The sequence below is a fragment of the Peromyscus leucopus genome, chromosome 10 (assembly GCF_004664715.2).
Source record: "Peromyscus leucopus breed LL Stock chromosome 10, UCI_PerLeu_2.1, whole genome shotgun sequence".
NCBI classification, from domain to species: domain Eukaryota; kingdom Metazoa; phylum Chordata; class Mammalia; order Rodentia; family Cricetidae; genus Peromyscus; species Peromyscus leucopus.
In genome coordinates this window covers 72,309,241-72,334,464 of record NC_051071.1, presented here as the reverse complement: position 1 = coordinate 72,334,464, position 25,224 = coordinate 72,309,241, and positions in this window count along the sequence as shown.

Genomic DNA, 25,224 nt, shown 5'->3' with positions numbered 1-25,224 from the left:
GCTACCCACTACAGTCTATGTTTCCAGGCATCATGTTTTTCCTTTTGCTTAAAAGGCCTTAAGTCCAGTTAGAGATATATCGGTCGCCTCTAAGGTATGCATGGCACTGTTGCATGCTTGAAGTTGTTGTGCCATGCTGGCCATTGTGGTTAACAGCTGTCATAGCTGTGTAGGATACTTGATTGCCTTCCTAGTTTGGAAACGTGCATAATGCCTTCTGTTATCATGAAATTTAGACCTCAGGAAGGAGGCTTTCAGGTTAGATCCATCTTGAGACCTCTAAGCCCCATGTCTGAACGGCATGGTGTCTTCAGCTATAGAGATTTACCTTCCACTTCTGGAGGCAGGCAACCATGGGCAGTACCAAAAGCTTCTAATATTTTGGGAGTCTCTTGGATGGCCTTGACCAACACTCAAAAGAGGGCTTCTCATGACTTTAGTTAGGTGTTTTGTTACATGCTTATGGCTCTTGGAGTATCATTGTCAGCTCCGATGGGAAATTTTTATTTAAACTATGCATGTGTATGTACACAGACTTATGTGCATTATAGGTATATTTAGGTAGTTAATAGCATTGCTTACGATATTTTCAGACTTCCTTACTGTTACTTAACCAGCATCTTTCCTTCTATATTGCCTCCCACCTTCCTAGTTAGGGCCCTTCTCTTCTATTCCCCATTGCTTTACTCTCACCCACCCCCCTTTTACTTTCCTGGTTTCTGCAGTTATTCCAGATTATGTACTCACATCAGAATATTTGCAACAAAGAACCTCAGATGAGAAAGAACATGCAATGCTTATCTTTCTGCATCTGAGCTACCTCACTCAATATAATATTTTCTGTTTTCACCCATTTACTTGAAAAGTTCCTGACTTCGTGTTTATTGACCATTGTATTGTAAGAAATCCAAGGGAGTCTGCTTAAGGGGCATAGGGAATTTATTGGGGGCATAAATTGGAGAAAGCAACTCACCAAACAGAATAGGCAAATTGTCGCAGGGTCCTGGAAGGTTGAGGTCCTGTCCCATGCTGCTTCTGCCACCTGAGTCAGTCCACACCAAGCAAGCCCATGAGGGAGAGAAACCCAGGTGTACATGCCCCTCAGCTTAAGCCGGACCTCTGGGAGAGCAGCCAGTGCTCTTAACCACTGAGCTATCTTTCCAGCCCCTTGAAGTTCCAGCCTCTAGGGCATGGCCTCGGGGTCATAGATGGAACAGGTTCCCACTGCATCACTGAACAAACAGCATTCCATTGTGCATATGTACCAAATGTTTTTAATCCATTTGTCCGTTGAATTTAGATGTTCCCATTTCCTAACTATTGTAAATGGAGCAGCAATGAACATGGCTGAGCAAGTATCTGAAGTAGAATATTGGGCCTTTCGGGCCAAGCAGTGGTAGAGCTGGTAGATTTATTTAATATAAATATGGTAGATTTATGTATTTTTAACCCTTTGAGATTTCTTCATACCAGTTCCCAGAGTCGTTGCACCAGTTTACAATCCTACCAAGAGGGAATAAGTGCCCTCTCTTCCAAATCCCCCCAAATTGGTTGCTTGTTGTTTTGTTGATCTTTGCCATTCTGATTACATAAAATCAAATCTCAAAGTTGTTTTTCCTAATTGCCAGGGGTGATGCACATTTCCTGAGGTATTTCTTAGCTGTTGTTTTCTTCTTTTGACAACTCTCTGCTCTGATCCCAGGCCTAGTTTTTGAAAGTATTTCTGACTCCTGTTTTTGAGTTCTTTTTGTATTCTGGATATTAATTTTCTGTCAGATGTATACCTCTTAAAGATTCTCTACTACTGTATGGGACTTCTCTTTACCAAGTTGATTTTTTAATTATTATTACTTTTTTTTTTTTTTTTTTTTTTTTTTTTTTTTTTTTTTTTTTTAGTTTTATGAAGTCCTACTTGTCAATTGTTGGCCTCAATTTTTGGACAAATGAAGTCTTATTTAGAAAGTCCTTTCCTATACCTAACTAAATCTTGTAAGGTTCCGCCTATGTTTTCTTCTAGCAGTTTCAGGATTGATGCTTAGGTCTGTGATCCATTTGAAGGTAGTTTTCTCAAGATGATAGGTACAGGTCTAATTTCATTCTCCTGCATGTGGAAATCCAGTTTTACTGTCATTTGTTGAAGATTTTTTTTCTTTCTTTCCAGCATATGCTTTGTCAAATAGCAAATGCCCAAATTAAGATGTATTTGATTTGTCTTAAATTTTGTTCCATTGGTCTACATGTTTTTTTTATTTATTTTTTAAATTACACTCATGATATTAATCACATTTGTGGTATTCATAGATTACATTCGCAGTATTCATTCAATTATATATATATATATATATATATATATATATATATATATATATAATTTTAAATGTCGAATGTCATTTCTTGAAGGGGGTAGGAGGTCTTAATTACAGGCTTACAGCACAATGGGAGGACCCCGGAGGGCAGAAGTTCACTACTGATGTTTTACAATCTTGCATCTAAGCTGTTAACGCCCATTATTCAGGATACACAGACAAGGAACTTCCCTTAGGCATTCAGGAGGGTGGAACCTGGCAGGGAATTAGCACTGGGAGGATAGCAAGGTCAAGGTCCACAAGCAAGGCAACAGTTACCCAAAATGGGGGCCAGGACCCTGCAGGTCCCCCTTTTATTAAAAAATGAGCTTCTGACTTGGGTTGCGTGGGACGTCAGCAGGTCACCTTACCCGTCATGGAGACGCCTGCCCAGGCTACATAGGTGCTCTGTCTTAGGTTACACTACATGTTTGTTTTTAATGCCACTACCATATTGTTATTACTATGGCTCTGTAATATATCTTAAGATCTAGAATGGAAATCCTTCCAGGATTGTTCATTTTGTTCAGGATTGCTTTGGCAAACCAGGATCTTTGGTGGTTCTCTGAATTTTAGGATAATTATTTTTCTATTTCTGTGAAAAAAAATAAGATAAACATGTTCATTGGGACTGTATTGAATCTGTAAATGGCTTTGGGTAAAAATGTTCATTTTCACAATATTGATTCTGCTAATACATTAGCATGGGATGTTTTTCTATTTTTTTTAAAAGTGTTTTTCTTTCTTTCTTCAGAGGTTTAATGTTTTCATTGTAGAGGTCCTACAATTATGTTTATTCCTAGATTTTATTTACCATGAGGCTATTGTGAATGGGAGTATGTCTATTATTTCTCTGTGTGTTTTTTGTTGGTGCATACAAAAGCTATTGATCTGTACAAATATATTTTATATCCCTTCACGTTGCTGATTTGTTTATTGTTTCTGGAATTTTTTTCTGGTAGAATTTTTGGAATATCATACGTATAATATCATGTTATCTGCAATATTTACACTAATTCTTTATCTTTTCAGATTATTTTTCTATTATTTGTAATTACCTTCCTCTTGCTGAAAATTAATTCTTTACCCCCTATGTTTACATACTAAATGAACTTAGAATAAGAAATTAATTTAATTTCTTATTCTTCAGATATGGTTATCCTTGGTTATTCTGATGTAGTATTTCATTTTGCACAGCTATGGGAAGTATGTTACAGAGTCAAGGGGTTTATTTAGTTCAGAATTATGGTAGTTGAAGGGACCAAACAGCATGGTGTTAGTTTTTGTGAAGAAGGACCCCTCTCTATGTCATAACATACTGGAGAATTAGAAAGAAGAGTATGTACAGAAAGCATGAGTGAAATCAAGGAATCAAGAGACCATGGAGGTGGCCAACTCACAATATAGCAGCTTTTCCCATAGAACTAATCCATTCCTAGTAGACGAGACCTACTTCCATAACATAGCTTTTAGTCATCTAAGGGTGATCCTCAAGACCTAAAGAGCACAGGACCCCACCTCTTAAAGATTCCATTGCCTCAGTGGCGCCATGCTTGGGATCAAGTCTCCTGCACATGATCTCAGTAAATAATACATACAAATCATGAAATCAATAATTTACAGGTTATGTTTCTTAAAGTCTGATGAATTTTTTGCATATGTATTCATGTTCAGGTGCACAAGTGTATATAGGCCCACATGTCCATGGAGGCATGTTTTTTGTGGAGGTTAGAGGACGACATGGTCCTGCCTGAGGAGGGGTAACCTCATTCATTAGGGTAGCCTGTCTGTCCAGTGAGCTCCAAAGATCTGCCTGTCTCTGCTGCTCTGATTCTGGGATTGTAGGTACACAGCAATGCCTACATTTTTGTATTGCTACTTGGGATCAAAGTCAGGTCTTCAAGCTTGCATGTCAAGCACTTTACCAACCAAGCCGTCTCCCCTCACACCTGACGCTTTGTTTTGGGAAAATGTTCTGCCTATCTACTTTGGAGAAAGTGTCTCAACACACTGCTTTAGTTAAACAATATTTCAAATATATAATAATGTGTAACATATATTAAGATTACAGAAAGTACAAAGGAGAAAATAAAATAAGCTGATATTTTATTACAAAGGTATGACCATTATTATTATTATTATTGGATATTTATTCCTGTCATTTTTATGTAAAAATTTAACAAGGTGTTCATACTGTATGCCTTGATTTGTTTTAGGTTTTATTTTACTTTGTTGGCCACAAATTGAGAGTACTGTAAGTGTGATGACTACAGATGTCCTTGGTTAGTGTCCCACTTTAGTAAGAACACCCCTTTCAAGATGCTTAGTAGAATATTAATAGGCAATATTTGTTGCAGTTTGTTTTGTGATCAAGTAAGTTAGGGAAACAAGGTTAAACAAAGCTTGTATTTCTCTGCAGGATTTCTCAGGGATATGAATGTTTATACCTATTATGACATAGAGAAGAAGCATTCATATTATCACAGCTTACATAAGTAGTATGGAATCTTTGATATTTTTCAAAACAACCTTTTATGAAAATACACATTAGAAATTATTCTCTTGAGTTTCTCTTTTGTTTTTGTTTGGGATACTATAACAAATCAGCATAGATTTATGACATGAATCTTAAATGGTCTTATTAATAAAAAAAACCCAGAGCCAGATAATGGGTTAAAGCTGAAGGATCAGAGGGATAGAGCAATCCACAGCCACCAGCTATTACCTCACCAACTCCATGAATCCTCTGACTGAAATCATCAGCCTTCGAGAGAGCTACTTCCTGTATACTCATCTTATATACCTTTCTATGCCCTGCCATTTTACTTCCTCTCTCTGCCCAGCTATGTAGAAGTAACCGTCTTATTAAATAAGAAACACAGAGCCAATGCAAAGATGAAAGCCCAAGAGGTCAGAGCTAAGAGCCTTACCCTTCACTGTTACAGCTATCCTCTTCAGCCAAGATACCTACTTCCTGTATATTTGTCTTTATATAGACTTTCTGGTCTGCCTTCTCATTGGTTGTAAACCCAACCACATGACCGCCTCATCACTGCCTGTCTGTACAGACCTCCAGGTCTTCTATGGTTGGTATTGAGATTAAAGGCGTGTGTCTCCATGCTGGCTGTATCCTTGAACACACAGAGATCCACCTAGCTCTGCCTCCCAAGAGCTGGGATTAAAGGCGTGCACCACCACTGCCCGGCTCTGCTATGGCTTGCTATTAGCTCTGACCCCCAGGCAACCTTATTTATTAACATACAAATAAAATCACATTTCAGTACAAATAAAATATCACCATACAGCTACATCACTTCTCCTTTCCACCCAGCTCTATACTTCTTGTCTGTCTGTACAGACCTCCAGATCTCTATGGTTAACTAGTGCTGGGATTAAAGGCATGTGCTATCACATCTGTCTCTGTTTCCAGTGTAGCCTTGAACTCACAGAGATCAGGATGATCTTTGCCTCCCGAATGCTAGGATTAAAGATGTGTGCTACCACTGACCTCTATGTTTAATATAGTGGCTGGCTTTATTCTCTGATCCCCAGGCAAGCTTTATTTGTTAGAGCACACACACACACACACACACACACACACACACACACACACACACACACAAAATCACCACATAGATTAGGTAGTTTATAAACAATAGAGATTTATTTCTCACAAAATTAAGGTGGTCGTCAATTTTGTGTCTGATAGAGATCCTTTTCCTCTTTCATATTTGGGCTACTTTTTTGCTATATCTTCACATGATAGAAGGGACAGGGAAGGTTTTTGGGTCTTTTTTATATTCACACTAACCTTATGCATGGTTCTCAACTCTCATGGCCTATTGACATCACAAGTAGCACATCTCCACATACTTTCACACAGATTCTAGGATTTCAACATATTAAACATCCAGTCTATAATGTTTCTAAGTAAGGTGTCGCCCTTGGCTTTAGACTAAATAATACATTCCAATAATGCTAACAAAGAGCTGTTTATAGTTCATGAAGTTGTTTTCAACTTTTTTTTTTTTTTTTTGAGACAGGGTTTCTCTGTGTAGCTTTGTGCCTTTTCTGGATCTTGCTCTGGAGACCAGGCTGGCCTCGAACTCACAGAGATCTGCCTGGCTCTGCCTCCCGAGTGCTGGGATTAAAGGCGTGGCCACCGCCGCCGCCACCACCACCACCACCACCACCACCACCACCACCACCACCTGGCTGCTTTCAACTTTTAAGGTCAGGAGCACATGTTGAATTTTATTAAGAGCATTTTGGGGCACCTATTGAAGTGTCTATATAATTATATATACATACATATATATTTCTACTTCCACCTGTATGACATAAGTGCTAAAGGATTTAAGAATATGAGCATATCTTTATTTTGCATGCATCTCCTTTCAAAGTATCAGTCTCTGCATGCATATACTAAGGATGGTAATGACATTGCCCTCAAATGAATTTAATAAGAAAATGCATATAATATGCTTAACACCATTCCTATAAAATGTCAATCTATTATTTGGATAAGACAGCTGTGGCTACAACCCATAAACTTTGATAAGTGTTCTTTAATTTTATTTTTTTCCTACTTGATGTGTAATTGTTTTACTTTCCCATTTAAGGCAATTGCTACATAGGAGGATGTCTTACATCTCCTTTTTAATTAGTTAAAGTGAGTGACTGATTTCTTGCTCTATGACATTGTGACAGTAAGTCAAAAACTTGAACAGTATTTGCTTTAGGAATTTGAGATTTGTGTCCCACGGAGGTATATTTTCAGAGATTTTAAAAAACTGTTGTTCAAAAATATATTTGGAAGGGTGTTTTCTGCTACATGTCATTGAATTTAATTTATAGTTATTCATTTAAAATTACTGAATTGTGTTAGTTCTTAATAAGTGATATTTAGGAGTGTGTTGCTTTTTGTGTTGAGGTTAGTTTTGTCCGAGTTATCCTTCCTGCTCACCTTTATCTGCAATTGCCTGCCATTTTTCCTTTTCGTTTGATTTTTACTAACCGAAGCTCAAGCTTCCTCACTGCACTTCTGTTTCTATCAGTTCCTTCTTATCTTTTCAGCAGTTTGAACTTTATATACAGCATTCTGCTAAGGTTTTATAGTCATCACTCTGTCTAAAACAGTACTTCTCAACCCTCCTAATGCTGTGATCCTTTAGTACAGTTCCTCATGCAGTGGTGACCCCCAACCATAAAATTATTTTCATTTGCTACTTTGTAACTGTAATTTTGCTACTGTCAGGAATCATAATGTAAATGTCTGTGTTTCCTGATGGTCTTAGGTGACCCCTGTGAAAAGGTTGTTTGACAACCAGGGAGTCACGACCTATAGATTGAGAACTATTGTTCTAAAGGCTTTTGGCTATTATATCCTATTGTAGATTAATTTCTTTGATCAAAATAACACAATATCGAACTTAGTTTTTAAGTCATTAGTTTATCTAAAAATAGCACAATTTTTTGTTGACTTATGACTCTGGAAAAAGTCACACCTCTGAACACATTGTTAGAGAAGCTTGGGGGTTTTGATTAAGGTGGGTCTTTAATTGCAGGGATGTGAAAGGACAAAGAGCTTTTGATATAGGCTTCTGATTGGTTTATGATATCTAAGGACAAGGGTTTTGCAGAGAATCTCAGTGAATGAATGTTGTTTGATAATAGACATGTTTACTAATTATGGAAATCGGTTTTCCTGAGAAGTGGGCTATTCATTGTAATGCTGGAGGAAGGGGCAAGTTAACAATCTATTGTTTGGATAATTTTTTTTGAGTGTTCATGAAACAAACAGTAATGCTACTGGGACTTAGTTTTCTTGGCAAGAATTTATTGGAGTAGTAAAGTTGTGCTATCATAGACCATCTATCACCGATTCTATAAATCTGTGGCTGCAGGCAGTTTGTTCTCACTTTCAGAAATAGCTGCTTATTAAAGAATTGTAACCCTAGTTATTTCGGGTAAGTTCTTGTAAGCAACATGTACAGTTAAAATTGTGGGATGATGGATGGCATGTATGACCATAGATACCAAAGATTTAATAGAATTGAAAAATCGTCCCCTCATGGCATTAGTGAAAATCAAAACACAACATACTGCTCATGTGCTTGTGGGGGAAGCTTCTGAAATAAACCTACTTCACTGACAATTATACACTATGATAACATTATAGACAGGCAGTGGTGGTGCACACCTTTAATCTCAGCACTTGGGAGGTAGAGGCAGTGGATCTCAGTGAGGTTGAGGCTAGTCTGGTCTACAGAGTGACTTCCAGGACAGCCAGGACAGAGAAACCTGTCTTGAAAAATTGAAAAAAAACAAAAAAAGATAACATTACAACTATGTGTAGTATGTAATAGTTGATTATAATAATAAATGACTGCAACTGGTTTATATATTTGCTACATTGTATTTAATATAATTTCAGAGTATGCTTATACTTGGATATATATACAAAAAAGCATGCCATGATATACCTGCAGACCTTATATCCCTTATGTTTACCATGCTTCTTGATTGAATTAAGACATACCATAGGCTGGTTGACTTGCTCTATCTAGGCTTGTATGAGTTCATGCTATGAGGTTTGTAAAATGATAAGAGTACTGGATGACAGTTCTAAGAGCTTGCCCCCAGCCTTGCTTAAGCCATAGGTGATCATGTTTAGATTATGGCTCTTTGTCAAATTTGAGAATAAATTTTAAAAATAATCTAAGATAAAAGTTTTAAGCTTTTTGTATTATAATAAAACGTTTCAAATCATCATCTCATTTTGTTCTATAGAATGGAGATTTCCTTTAGATTTATCTTCTCTAGCCATTGATAGCAGTAGTCTTCATCAATATTAATATAAACTGAGGGCTGCCACTCAGATCACTATTAATATTAATAATAATAGCATTTTATCTCTCTCTTTACAATGACAGAGTCACTACTATATTAGAGGAATCTTTAAGGGTATTTTTGTAGGGTGTTTTCCTGGGAAATATTAGGGAGGTGATACCAACGACACTTAAATTACATAAAATATCATGAATACACGAAAATGGCATTTTTTAGTGTTCAGAAGAAAACTAAGGAAAGTGCATATTAAAGTCAATGAATGCATAATTCTTAAATTAAGTGTCAATTAATTTTTTTTATTTGTAGTAGTTTTTATAATAAAGTATAATTTTATCTTTTCTCTACCCCTTTCCCTGTTCTGTTTTCTCCAATTCCTTCCATGTCCTCTTCCACACTCCCTTTTAAATTCATGGCCTCTTCTAAAAATTACTATTAATATATATGCATAAATATAAAACTATGACATGCCAAGTCTGATTAGTGCTGCGTATATATACATATCTATATACATATTTATACATGCATATGTATGTACATATATACACACATATGTGTTTATATATGTACACACACACACACATATGTTTTTAAGAACAATCACTTGGTATTAGATAACCAATTGGTGGGTAAACAACCTATGATGATTTGACAGGTTATAGCCTTCTATTAACTGGAAATGCTGGTGCTAAGGTGGTCTGAGTCTTGGCTACTTGTTATAAGAATATAATTTCAGGCTAGGTTATAGACTAGTTACTGTGTATGGAATAATCTTAGGACCAAAGTTAAACCATAGATAGTGACAGCTTTATGACAAACTTACTTCAGTTAAACAATTACAAGATAGAGGTCTACTTCATGTCTGCCCCCAATGCTCAGTCAGTGCTTCAGTTTAGCAAACTTTCCTTGCTATGACATATTTTGTATGAGTTGCTTGAGTAAATTTGATTAACATTAATTTTATAATGTATTTTGTTTATTGTATAGAATATGGAAAATCTTATTCATTGGTTTTTCTATTAGATTTGAAAAGAGAACTATTTATGTGGCTAAGTAGAAGCTGTTCACATTCTCTACTGAAGATTTCAAGGACATTTTGATTTTTACGTCCCCCAGTTATTACACCAGTCCAGCAGGCAGACCTCTCTTTTGCCTCTTCAGGTATGAAAAGGCAGCTGCTATCGAGACACAGCTTGGGCACTGCTCACCCAGTGGAACAGAATTTAATCGCCATTTGAAAACAATTGGCTGGCATTAGACCAGAGCGTTAATTAAAGGGAAACTGATGAGACAGAATGATATCCAGTTTTAAAGAAGTTTCTGTGTGACTAATAGTTCACCTTCTTGAAAGTAAGAACAGAAAGTTAGAGTTCTTATATTGTGATAAACTCTATTTAACTTTTAGATTCACTTTCAATGTATTATTTCCTTGCTTTTAATGCATCTGGAAAATCATATTAGACTGCTAAGTGCCACTTGTCCTTTTTATAGTTACAAGACTATTTCCTTCCTCCCTTCCTCCCTCCCTCCCTCCCTCCCTCCCTCCCTCCCTCCCCCCTCCCTCCCTCCCCCCTTCCTCCCTCCCCCTTCCTCCCTCCCTTCCTTTCTTTTTGAGTTTTAGCTTCTCACTCATCTTTAGAATGGATTTTGTCTTATTCCCAGGCCCTACTATTCACAGTCATTGGTAAAAGCCTCTGTAAAACCTTCCCTGGCTTTAAGGCTTTGTAATTTTAAATCCATTCACTAATTTAGTGCCATTGAGCTCCCGAATTTCAGAGGGACTTCTGCTTCTTTTCATTTAATAGTCTTGCTTTCATTGAGATAAAGACATCTATTTTTAAAACACCTTGAATGCCATATGAAATTGAAATTATTAATTGACTTGCTGTTTCCCTGTGCAAAGGATTTTCTAATCCTATACCCTATCATTTGTGTGTAAAAGGAACAGAAAGGAGATTTGTGAGAATGATCTACATTTTGGAATTACCTGATCATTTTGGAAACATGACAACTATAATTTCAAGGCCAGCCTAGGGAGAAATAATATTTTAATAACAATACAATTACTGTGCGTCCAACAAGATTATTTTTAGCACTGTTTCCTCATTTTATTTTGTGGTGTGGAATCCACTGCAATATACTATAGCAGAGCCTAGTGTGGAGTTCATGTTTCCAGCTTGCTAGCTTTTCCCCTTGAAACTTTATCCTTCTGGGTTGTGTTTATCTCCTCCCAAGTTCTTCATTTATGAATGGAAATAGATTCCTGCAGAGCCCCTCTCTGGCCCTGCTGCCCTGGTGGGCCAAGCAAGGTGGCTTCCCCCAGATCATAGCAACTGCCACAAAACCTCCACTGTGTCAGGAATACTGAAGGATATGCAAAGCTGCGTATTCAGTGGCACATGGAAGTGCAGGGGAAGCCTCTGCTGCATCTGTCCTGCAGAGGTCCTTCAGGGCTTGGATCTTCCTGTTTCTTGCTTTGCAATCTACTCCTTTCTCACTAGTCACCACTGCCAGGTGGACTTAAAGAGCATGCAAAGGGATATGCCTAGGCTAGGAATGTTGCAAGCCACAGAATCAATCCCACCACATCCGACTATTTGGCCTAGCTTTTCCTTTTGTGTTTTTACTTTGGGGGGCTGAGTTAGCTTTCAGGAATTTCTTTAGTGAAAGAAAAATAGATACCTGGCCAGACTCTCCTACCCATTATTTCTCCAAGAATACTCCAGTTGGAGACTAAAGGACCACTGGGTCTGTTTAGAAGTCCAGAAAACATTAAAAAAAAAAAAAAAAGATTTACATAGAATTTCAAACTTCAAACTTTTCAACTATGACATTTAGAGGATGAGTCAAAATATGATTACTACCCATTCAACTATTTCCAATATTTCATAAGTGAAAGATACTTTAACATTAAGATTGAAAAATAGGAATGTCACAGTTTTAGAAAAATATATCTTTTAAAAAAATAAAGCACATCATTGAAATGTGATACATATAACCAGAAACATTTGATAGCCCCTAAACCTAAAATAAATATGTGTATATTCACAAAGTTTCTTGACTTGATTCACGTATATGTTAAGTCAAGACAGAGGATCTGTATTTTATGGCACTCTTGAGTCTCGTACCACCAGGTAGATTCATATCTAAACTATTCTTCTTTTCTTTTCCTTTCCTGAAAGAAATGTTGAGAAAATCAATGGCAAGTCTGTAGCAGTCTACAGAAAGGCTCTTGGGATCCAGCTGTCTTAAATATAATCTGCAGCTCTTGTTATGTGAGGTTTCCTGAGGGGTTGGGAAGATGGCCCAATGGTTAGAGTTTGCTGCACAAACATGAGGTCCTGAGTCCAAACCCCCACCGTCCATGTAAAAGCTGGCGGTGACAGCATGCATCTGTGACCCCAGTGACAGGAGGTAGAGCTAGAATGGGCTCCTTAGCCAGCCATTCTACTGAAAATGATAAGTGCTTCTGGTTAAGTGAGAGAATGTAGTGATATTTTCTTTGTGCACTCCAATAACGCTTATCTGAATGTCAGAGGAAAAAGCCAGCCACTATATCAAACACAGAAGTCAGGCAATGGTAGCACACACCTTTAATCCTAGCATTTGAGAGGCAAAGATCTATCTAGATCTCTGTGAGTTCAAGGCCACACTGGGAAACAGAGCCAGACATGGTCACACCCGCCTTTAATCCCAGCACTAGCCATAGAGGTCTGTACAGAAAGACAGGAAGTGATGTAGCTGGGTGGAGAGGAAGTGCGATGGCAGAACAGAAAGGCATATAGGTGTGGTTACACAGGAAGTAGGTCTCTTTGGAGACTGAGGTGTCGGTGAGATAAGGTTGGCTGTGGCTTGTTTTGTTTTTCTGATCTCTCAGTTTTATCCCCAATATTTGGCTCTGGGTTTTTATTAATAAGACCATTTAGCAATTTGTCTTACAAGAGAATCTGTCTTAGAAGAAAGAGGTGGCTGTAGCTTCTGACATCACAGGGAGACACAAAGATAGCTGCCTAAACATGAGCAGAACAAAGAGAGCACCAATAGACATGCCCAAGTGGGAGCACCAATAGACATCCAAAGTGGGAGAAATAGCCTTCCCCAGTGAAGAGCATACCAACTAGTTATCCAATACCAAATGGTCAGTCTTGAAAACATACATAAGAGTAACATTATAGAAACTGAGCAGGTTGTATATATATATATATATATATATATATATATATATATATATATGAATATATATATGTATCTAGGAATATATATATATATGTGTGTATATACATATATACATCTAATAACAGTTAGTGAAAAAAGTGGCCATGTTTAAAATAGAACAGGGAGGAGTATATGGTAGGATTTGGAGGGAGGAAAAGGAAGGGGGAAATGGTATACTGCAAATCAGTTTTAAAATTGGTAATAAAAGCTCATTTTGAAAACTTTAAATTTTTTATAGAGTATAAATTTGAGTTAACTGAAAATATTCTATAAAACATCACGCTAAATCATATCAATACTATATGTTCTTGGATTTCTACATTTTATCTGATATAGAGGTCAATTATCCCAACATTCAGTACACCGTACTTTTATCTACTTTTAACTTAAATTATCTTAATATATAAAATTAAAAAATGAAAGAGACAATATAATATTATTCTTTTCAAAAATGGTAACAGTTTTTAAAAATCAAAAGCTTACAAGCAAAAATCCTTACCAGAAAGAAACCTAAGCTTTTCAAGTTATATTCTATCTATAAACGGAACTAGAGTCTCAAACAGCATTTATCTCTAAGCCTGAGTTATAGCTCGCTTCATTGCTCCCTAAACACCGAATTTTCCACTCTAGATGTAGGACATACGCTCTTTAGCTCACTGTGCCATGGAACTCAAGTGTGGCACATTTACATCGCCAGCTCCTTGGGAAGAAAAAAAAAATAGCACGGGACCCTGAAATCTCACAGTCGAAAAGGACTGCAATACAAATGCTGGGATGCCAGGCTCTCATAAAGCAGCGATTTCCCTGATTCTTATTAAAAGGAGGACACAGCAATGCATGGTAAATCAGCGTCGTGGCTCGGCACTGGCTTTTATGATCAGCGTTAATGGTGGCGCTGTCACACATATTATGGCTGCTTTATTTCAAAAGGCTCTAAGAGGCAGAGCATAGTCTGAGTGTCTTATAAACATATATTTTTAAAGTCAGCTTTTCAGGCTTTCAGGATGACACATGATCCCTAGGAGGGTTTAAGCAGGGAGAAGGATGCAGGGGACAAAAGAGGAAGCGAGGCAAATAGAACCATTTATTTGATGTAGAAATTTGCAGTTAGCTATAGTCGACGTTCCTGTTACCATTTTGTTTTAACCTAAGTGGTAGCAAAATTATTTTTACAGATTAGCAACTATTTGGGGATTGAAGAAGACTCATTTTCACGAGAGCCATGTGACTGCTTCCCGTTACTCTTTAGTATGGACCTCCAGAGTGCAGTTGGGTTAACTATGCTTGTGATTATCTTGTGAAAGATAAAATTCCCTGTGTCACTCCCCAGGCCTCTGAGCTCTTATGTGGGGTTTACAAAGTCATAGGAAGGAGATAATCTTTGCCATCTCTTCTATTCTGTGCATCCCTTATGTTTGATAAGGCAAGCTAATGTATATGGCCACAGCCTCAGAGGTACCCAAACTGTGTTCCCAGTGAATAGCAGAAACCCCATTAGCAAAATAGGAGGCTTTCAGGCAGGTTCTGACTAAAAAACAGTTTAGAGATGAATGCAGATTTTAAGAAAGATACCAGCATTTTTTGCTTCCTCCCATCTTGCTCTACTATTAGGCCCTCACCTGCAGAGGCCATTACGATAACATATCTGTGTTTTAGAAATATGTTGGGGAAGAAATGGAAAAAAAAATACTGCAAAATGGATGGTGTCTTTTTCATTAACTCTTGACTTTGAAAATTCTGCTTTCTCTCAGTACCTAGTTGTCTGAATATTTCTTCTGTTGTTTGTTTATTTACTCATTCACTAGTGAAACTGTTTAGTATTTAAGTGAAGCCAAATACTTCACTGGTTTGTGTCTACACTGGGAAGTGAGGTACAGACACTTTTGTTCAAGTGGGGGTAACATAATCAGATGGAGAAGAGTCTAGGTGCTGTAAAATCCTGGTGCACAGCCATCACTCAGTCTAGAGAGTCCAGGACATTTGAGGGGGATTCACGCATTGGGTTGATAAGTGAAGGGTAGTTAAAAGTTAAATTCACATTGGAAAATTTTATAAGATAATGCAGATAAAATATGCAAATTACCGAACATGATACCTAAATCAAATTTTATCATTGGTCTTCCTGTTATCAAGTAATTAAAAACACATGGTACCTTAAGATCTTGAAATATTTAATGTATATTATGATTTACTATTCATATTATTATTATATCAGAGTAAGAAACATTTTATTTATAGTTATGCTATTTTTTCATATCCAGTTAGATTGTCATTTTTCTACAATTAGCAATCTATAGCTAACTAAATATCTGATTTACTCAAACTTAAGGACTCAGCTTCTTAGGCCTTATTCACGAGGAGAGGCTACAGGGACACACAGCTCCATTCCTGGAGTGGAGTCATGGATATTAGCAGAGTTTTCACTGGTGCTGCCTGATTTTACGAGTAGATGATATGGTATGGAAGGCAATTCTGAACCATGGTTTCTTGTTCTGATACATCAATGAAACAGGTAAGTGGCCAAAGACAAGACATTTAGTTTCATTTTTCTTGCCCATAATGGGATGATATATAAACACTAAACAATTTACTGTCTAGTGCAGCTTCTTGCTAGTGCTTTCCCTGTATTGTGTACTGTTATCTGCTCATCTTAGTTCTTACTAAGAGGTTTAACAGAGCTTAAATCACATATCGACTCTCTTATTCTATGGAGCAATTTGTTGTTAAACTCTGAGTCTAAGGAAGAGAAGTTTGCGGCATCACAGTTAAGTATATTCAAGTATCTTCATGCATTGGTGTATTAGTTGTACACTGTGATACTGCTAAGCTTCTTTAAGTGAAACATATCCCCAAATTTTCTTTCATTTACTTGTTTTATTTATTTATTTGGCCACAGATATAGATAAAGTCATTTTAGTAGTTACTAATATTTAGCATATTTGGGGACAGATGTTAACTGATAGTTTTTACAAAATAATTGTGCCAAATTTAATGTAGAGTGCAGTTGATGACTACTAGAAAGTAAAATGAGATCACAAATTTTTTGTGCAATTGAAAACAATGCCAGGTAAATGTCTGAGGACATTTGAATCAGTGATGACCAAGATACACTACTCGTGATTATGGTTCCCCTTCCTGTACTTCCAGTTCCTCCCACCTTTCCACCCATAGGGATCCGCTCCCTGTCTGTCTCTCGTTAGAAAGAACAGGCTTTTAAGAGATAACAACAAGATGTAACAAAATAAAATACAATAAGATAAAACAAAAAGGATCACACTGAAGTTGGACAAGGCAAAGCAACAGAAGGAAAAGAACCCCAAGAGAAGGCACAAGAATCAGAGACCCACCCATTGACACACCACTCGGGAGTTCCATAAAAACACTAAACTGAAAGGTGTGATATTAATGGAGAGGACCTAGTACAGACTTGTGTGGGCTCTGTGTTGGGGTAATCTTTCTGTGCACTGTGTGGAGATGTGTCTCTGTCCTTCTTTACCTGCCTAAAGAGCCTGCTGATTGGTTTAATAAAGAGCTAAACAGCCAATTGCTATTAAAGAGCCGAATGGCGAATAGATAGGCAAGAGAGGGTAGGTGGGACTTCTGGGGAGGGACAGCAACTCTGGGAAAGAATCTGAGGCCCAGGAGATTCACCATCCAGATGCGGAGGAAGTCAGGTATATGATATTAAGGAGAGGTAACAAGCCTCATGGCAGAATGTAGATTAATGTAAATGGGTTAAGTTTTAAGGGCTAGTTAGGAACAAGCCTAAGCTAAGGCCAATCTTTTATAACTAATGACTCCATGTCATTATTTAGCTGCTGGTGGTTCAAAGCAAGACCTGCTATAGGCTCTGTGCTTGCTGCTTTAGTCTCTGTGAGTTCATATGAGCCTTGCTCAGTTGAGGCAGACAGCCTTGTTCTCCCGGTATCCTCCATCCCTCTCTCTGCCCTACTCCTTCTGCCTCCTGTTTTGAGGGGTTCTCTGAGCTTCAATGGCAGGGATTTGATGGAGACATCCCACTTAGAACTGCATGTTCCAAGTTCTCTCCCTCTCTCTCTTTCTCTCTGATGTCTGTCTGTGGGTTTCTGTATTAGTTCCCATCTGCTTAATGGGGATTCTTCTCTGATGATGGCAGAATAAGGCACTGATCCATGAGTATAGTAGAGTCATTTAATCCTGGCTTTTTTTTAGACCAGTAGTATCTGATTTTACCCTAGGTCTTTGAAGAAACTATGTTCCATAAAAGATCTTCTCCTTAAAAAAAAAAAAAGTGCTAGTGAATGGTCAAGGGTATGTATTGCTTTTCCAGAGTCTGAGTTCTGTTCCCAGCATCTCTATTAGGTGATTCACAACTTCTTGGAGCTCTAGCTGCAGGGGAATGGGATCCCTCTGGCCTGCATGGGTACATGTGTGTGTGTGTGTGTGCAAGTATGCATGTGCACATGTGCACACACACACACACACACACACACATAAAAATGATAAAAGTAAATTGTAAAAAGAGATATAGCAATGAGATCCCATTTTTTGATTGCTGGTCTTACTTCCTGTACTACCAGATTCCTGCTAAGAAAATCCTTACCTGTGCTTATAAGTTATAATGCATTCCCTACTTTTTCTCAATCAGTTTCAGGTCTTAAGTTGAGGTCCTTGATCCATTTGAACTTAAATTTTGTACAGGGTAAGACAATAATTTAGTTTTATTCTTCTACGTGTGGGTATCCAGTCATAGTGTCTAGTGGTTACCTGCACAAGATCTATACGAGATCAGTCTAGTCCCAATCCCAGCATGGATGGGAGAGGGCTCATGAAGACCCTTTCAAAGCTGAGGAGCTTGGGCAGTTTGGGTAACTTGATGGCTCCTAGGATAAGGAGAGTAAGTTTTCTTCAGGAAAGTGGTCCCTGTTATGATCCCTATACTCCAATGGATAGCCTCATATGTACATAAGGACAGCATTCTTTGGATTCAGTGGGCTGTCAAAATAGGATATGAAGTTGGAAGGGGGATGTAGGTGAGCTTGGAAGCACTGGAAGGGGCGTTGATAAAGCACAGTGTATATATACATGTATGAAATTATCAAATAGTGAATGAAAATACAAGGTGTACCTAAAATGAACCAACATGAAAGCTGATTTCTGGGTATTACCTACCATGCTAGCAAGGAGAGTTAGACTACTGCATGACACTCATTTTTATTCAGATAATTTAAATAGTTTAAAGTTGATACACATACTGTTAAGCTTCTGTGAAGCAATGAATAAGTGAAAACAAAACAAAACAAACAAACAACCAACCAGGCTTTTTTTTTTCTTTTTTCTTTTTTCTTTTTTTTTTTTTTTTTTTGGTTTTTCGAGACAGGGTTTCTCTGTGTAGCTTTGCGCCTTTCCTGGAACTCACTTTGGAGACCAGGCTGGCCTCCAACTCACAGAGATCCGCCTGCCTCTGCCTCCCCAGTGCTGGGATTAAAGGCGTGCGCCGCCACCACTGCCCGGCCACAACCAGGCTTTTAAAACAGGAATAAATTACCTTTCAAACTTCTTGCTTTCTTATTGCAACCAGTCACAAACTGAGGCTAAATGCTCCCCTGTGGATTTGAGAAAGTTCTAGGTATGAAATAAAGAAAGGATAAAATCCCATGTTTTGCTTTCTTTACTTCATCTTTTTGTAGGTAGCATGGTAACATTTTCATTTATTATCTTATTAGTAACACAATCTCATAGTTTTATGTAGGTGGAGTTTTCCTGTCCAGACCACCAGTTCCCAAATATCTGGCAGTCTTAATATTAATTATAAATGTTCTGCTGATAGCTCAGGCTTGTTACTAGCTAACTCTTACATTTAAAATTAACCCATATTTCTTATTTATGCTCTGCTATGCTCTACCATCTTTCAACAATGTATGATCATCTCCTGCTCCCTCTGCATCTGGCTGGTGAATCCAGACTCTGCCCTTCTTTCTCCCAGCATTCTCCTAGTCTGGCTTTCTTGCCCAATCTCTTTCTGTCCAGCTATTTTCCAGTCATCTTCTTTATTAAACCAATCACGGCAACATATATTCATAAAGTGTAAAGGAATATTTCACAGCAGTTTTAGAAAATGATTTTCTTTTAAAAATAGATTCTATATATACATCTGTGTGTCCCTGTGTGGGTATGTGCATGGAAATGCAGGTACCCTCAAGGCCAGAGATAGTATTGGGTCACCTCCAGCTAGAGTTACATGTGGTTGTGAATTCTCCAATGTGGTTCCTGGGGATTGAACTCAGGTCTCCTGAAAGAGCGGGGTGTATTCTAAACTACTGCATCTCTCCAGCCCCTCTGCATGTTTTTATTATTGACAGAAATATATTGGTAATATGCAACTTCATTTTTTAAAAAAATGTTCTGGGGGAAAAATTAAGATGTTTTGATTGTTGACTTTTGTCAGTACCTTAAAAGGTATGTTCAGACATTCTATGCAGACAAAACTGATAATAGATTCTAGGTCCAAGGTGATGCTAATCCTAACTGCTCAGAGCCTCCTATTCTCCTGGAGATTGATGGCTGTGCTGCATCCCTCTGCAGTTGTTTTCCTGTCTAAACCAAAGAATGCCTCCTTGTCTAATTATCTATCCTTTGCTTGGAGAATGGCCGGAGATGGCAATGGTCAGTGGGGATGACTACAAAAACCTGCTCTTTATGATATTCTTTTTGTTCTTGGGCTTGTGGGTTTTTAAAAAATTGTTATTATCTTTTACCAAATATTATTTACTTTTTTTATTGTCCCGATGTCATCAATTCCTAAAATATTTAACTCAGTTCTCATTTCCTTAATAAAATTTTGGCAACCCTAGCACATGGTGAATACTTAAGTCACTTTATTTCTGTGGTATCTACTCACCTAAATTTGTTTAACTGCTTTTACAGTTTACAAACTATCTTCACTTGTTGGCCTTGACTGGGTAATCGAAACCATTCCATGATCTAGTTAAAAATTGTCATCCATTGTTGCCACTTTATAGCAGATACGCCCAAGGGTGGGAAAGAGTGAACCATTGCTCTCAGGTCACAATGCAGAGATCCAAATCATTGCATAAGAGACCTACACTCAGTATTCTTGCCACTTAAATTGCACTGCCTTCTTAAAGTGATCTGATGGTTGTCTTATGTATTTAAACAACTTGTACCACAGTATTGATTCGGGCTTTGTTGAAGTTTCTCTTTATTTGGAGATCGTAGTCAGGCCTTTCTGCCCTTTGACTCATGGTTCTGCTGGTAGAATTGGTGCTTTCGGTTTAGAAGGAAAGATTTTCAGATCCCCAGAATATACTTCGAAATGTTTTTTCAAAACCTTGAAGGAACAGCAGCAGAAGTAAGGGAATTTCATTGTGCAAGGACAATGTGAGGCTGCAGAGGAGAGAGGCTTTGAGGTGACTAAGCAGGTTTGAGGAAGGCCTTGCCAGGTTCCATTAGCAATGAGGACCAGTCTCTCTTACTAGTAGTTGTGAACATGTAGCACAATTATATGATTCCAAAATCAAAATCACGTTGTAAGATATCTTGAGAAAAATACCGCTTTTTGCCCTTTCCCTCTGTGTGGTTACGACCTTGTCACATTCATATTTTTATTTTTATAAAAGTAAAGAAACACATCCTATAAAAGGAAGCTTAGATAATGTACTATTATGTGCTTTGTTTTTTTCTTTTAATATCTTGGAGGTAATATCATATCCATGTACATGAATCAATTTCATATTATTTTTGTTGCCTAGTATTCTATTTATGAATGGATCATATTATTCAACTGGTCCCTGCAAAATGTTGATTATTTATAAAGTTTTGGTTTTGCAAATAATTTTGTAGCAACTGTCATGCTCACTAATTGTGTTATACATTTTCCTGTATATGTGTGTATGGGATGAATTCCTAAAGGAAGAAATTTCAAAGGCAAATGCATCTGCATTTGTTCTATATACTGCAGATTCTGGTTAGTTCATTTAGTTTGACCACCAGAAATCTGAGAAAGTTCTCCTCCTAAGTTTCTCTCTAATATATTTTATTGTTGGACTTTTAGATTTTTGTATAGTAGATGACAAATGCATTATTATAACTTTATTTTGAATTTCTCTCATCAAATGAAGTTAATTTCCCTCCCCTCTGTTCCCTTCTTTTCCTTTTGCTCATCTTTCCTCTCCTCTCCCCTCCCAAGATAGGGTCTTATGTAGTCAGGTAGGCTTGGAACTTGAGAGTCTCTCATCTCAACTTCTAAGTGCTGAGTTTTCAGACATGGACTGAAAGGCCCATTTTCTTCTCACAACCCATTTGGGAAGCTTGTCCTGTGTTCTACCCATTCTTGATTTTCTTCCAATTTCTGTTTGATTATGATCAATATTTTTGTATTTTTTAATCTGTGTGTTTTTGGAGCTCAGTTTATCATACATTATTCTTTTTTAAGGCTGACATTATTTTTTTTGTGTTATGATATGAGTTATAAATAATTTCCCTAATTTTCAAATTATATTTCGGTTGTAAACAACACTAAAAAATTATCAGTCAGTTGTTATTCCTTTTTTCCTGAGTTACAATTGGATAGTTAGGCATATTTTCCAGATTCTGGATTGAAAAACACTTACCTTTGTTTTTTTCCAGTTCAAATAAAATTTTCTTCTTTATATTTGGTCGTGTTTCATTTTATACCAGTGCATGTGATGAGGTCTGGATTCAATCAACAGGCGTTCTATTTGTCTGGACACAATTTAAGAAGTTGACTAAATAATTTCTAGCTACACTATAGTTTGAGGACATAGACTATAAGAATGTCAGGACCACCCCACTTTTTTTTAGAAGAAGAACAAAATACTCTTATATGTGTATGTACTTATTACAGGTGTGGAAAGAAGCTGGAATACAAAAACAAAAAAAAGTCAACAGTATATATATTTTTTGAAGTGCATAACTCCCCATGGCTCAGTATATCAGGGAACAATGTCTTCAGACATATTTAATGCAGCTCCATACCATTAATGTGTATTTAGTACCATCCATGCAAGAGCTTTGCTCTGTATACCTTTTCTAGAGCTTACCATAAAGCTTCAAGCCTTTGTTTCTGGTTGGGATAAAATTTAGAAAAAGAAACATTATCTTCATTATCTTTGAAGCATTTCTAGCTTCTCCTACATCTCTTATTTTTGGACATGACAATTCAAAGTTTCCTAGGGAGGATTATTCCCTAGCTCTCAAGGAATGTTAAATTAAATAGCATGTTTGTCAAAATATAAATTTTAATTCTTTATGTATTCTACTACAAAGTTTTAATAAAAGAAGATTAGATGCTAAAATAACTTTGAATAACTGTCCAGAAACTTTCCAAGATAAAATATTGGAACAGGCAATTAAAAAAAAACAATTAAATACAGATCTGCTGTTGCTGGTTGTGGAGACTGCATAGATGATTCAGAGCACAGTTGGATTCTTGTGTCCACCTGAAAATCAGCATGCCATGAGGGCAGTTAAAAACAAGTAGAAACAAATAATTCTAGCTCATTCTTGGCTTTTCCAAAATTGAATTCTTATTGCCTGTGTCAGTATTGTCTGCTGCATGAATCCTAAATGGCCTTATAATAAAAACCTGGAGACAGATATTAGGGAAAAGACTGAAAGATCAGAGAAAACAAGTCACTTCTCACCTTGCCAACTCTTCAGCCAATCCTGTCTCTACAAGTCCTCAGGCTGAATGCCTCTGAGTCCTCAGCCAAAGGAGCTTCTAGTTCCTATCTCCTCATGCCTTATTCGTCTTTCTCTGCCTAGCCATTTCATTTCCTATTTCAACCTTCCTAGTGCTGGGATTAATGGCATGTGTGCTTCCCAAACACTGGGGTTAAAGGTATGTGCCACCACTTCCTGGTTATGTTTCTCTCCTGGACTGGATCAATCTCATCTAGTCCACTGTGGCCTTGAACTCACAGAGATCCAGATGGATCTCTACCTTGGGAGTGCTAGGATTAAAGGCATGTGCCATCACCGCCTGACCTCTATGTTTAATCTAGTGGCTGGCTCTGTCCTCTCATCTTCAGGCAAATTATCATTACAATTGTCCGGACAAATCAGGAAAATACCTGTAATGAATGACTTGTTTTTGTGAAGTTTGAGATGAAGAGCACAAACAACCACACCTTTGGCCACAGGGTCTCACATTAAGAGTATAAGAAAGGGCTTGCTATAGGATTTGTGTTTGTGTTAGATACTTTCATTGTGGATGGGCATTTTTCTAGATTGGATGCTATCAGGGAGCAAGGTAATTCTGATATTAGGTATCATAATATGGTTGTTCTGCTAGAGAAGGTTAGGGCAAGGCTAAGGTTGCAGAAGCATTCACTACTAGTACCCAAGCTAGTTGATTGTTCTCCTGGTTTGGACAATGCATACATTGTTGTCTGTGTTCAGAAACCCTACAGCAAGGTCTTGACCTTCTGTTTTGTCATGATCCATCATAAGCCCACGAGGCATCTTCTGATGTTGGTGTCCTGTGTGGAAGACTATTTGAACAGGAGAACATCATGGCCTCAATGAGGAGAACCAGGAAAATGTGCTGGTGTTATATTGTCTTCTGCAACACTAAATAATCCACGATTTTCCCCTTTTGTTTAATTTGTACACAATATAACTGGATTTCTCAGGGTAAATAGAGTTCCAGCTGATGTAATTAAAAAAATTAAAATCTCATTGCCCATCATAGTAATTGTTTGTCATAAAAACCAATGCAACATAAAAATCAATATAGATTTTCCTTATTGGGACCATCTTTAGGCTTCATCTTTCCAGGTACAACATTTCTCTTCCATATATTGCACACATACACACACACACACACACACACACACACACACACACACACACACACAATAACAGAAAGGGGAGAAAGCACATTATATAGCTAAATACCTCACTGTATTTCCTTGTGGTCCTTTGGACAGATTCAGGCACATCATACAAAATGGAAGTAACTACATTAGTGTTCTCCAGAGAAACAAGTGTAAGAGGAGGTATGTATGTATATGTATGTGTGTATCTGCAAACAACTTTCTCTTTCAGTTTCTCTCTATATATATGTCATATTATCTTTCTATGAGTATATTTGAAAGATAATTAATTTGGGCTCTAGATAAACATATACTAATATATATTTTACAAACATTTTTTCTCTTATGAATTATCTTTGCTTTTTACAATTAAAAAAAATTGCATCATTGTAGCCCTCTTCTCTCCCAAACCCCTGACATATACCTCCCTCCAAAATTTACGGTCTGTTTTTCTTTGGTTATTATTGTTACATATATGCATAAGTGCACAGATATATAAATACAACCCACTGAGTCATATATATATATATATATATATATATATATATATATATATATATATATATATATATATGATTTCAGGGCTACCACTTGGTATTTGGTAGACAATTAAGAGGCACATCCCTAGAGAAGACTAATTCTTCCTTTGTCAGTTGTTATTACTCTGACTAGCAGTGTGGCCCTGTAAGATTTCTCCTTACCACATCAGCATGTTCATTTGGTGCTGTCATTGTTTAGCTCTTATTTAGGTAGCCCTATTGTTGATGGGCATAGCTTCCTTGTCACTTATGAGAGGCACAATCTTTCAGCAGACTTCCTGGTCCTCTGGTTCTTACAAGCTTCCCACCCTTTCTTCTATGTTGTCCCTTGAGCCTTGGGTGAGGGGGGTATTTCATAGATGTATCAATTGTGTCTGGGGCATATGTGGAAAAGGAGAAAATGTACAAAGGGAAACAGGCACAGAGAGACAGAAAGTC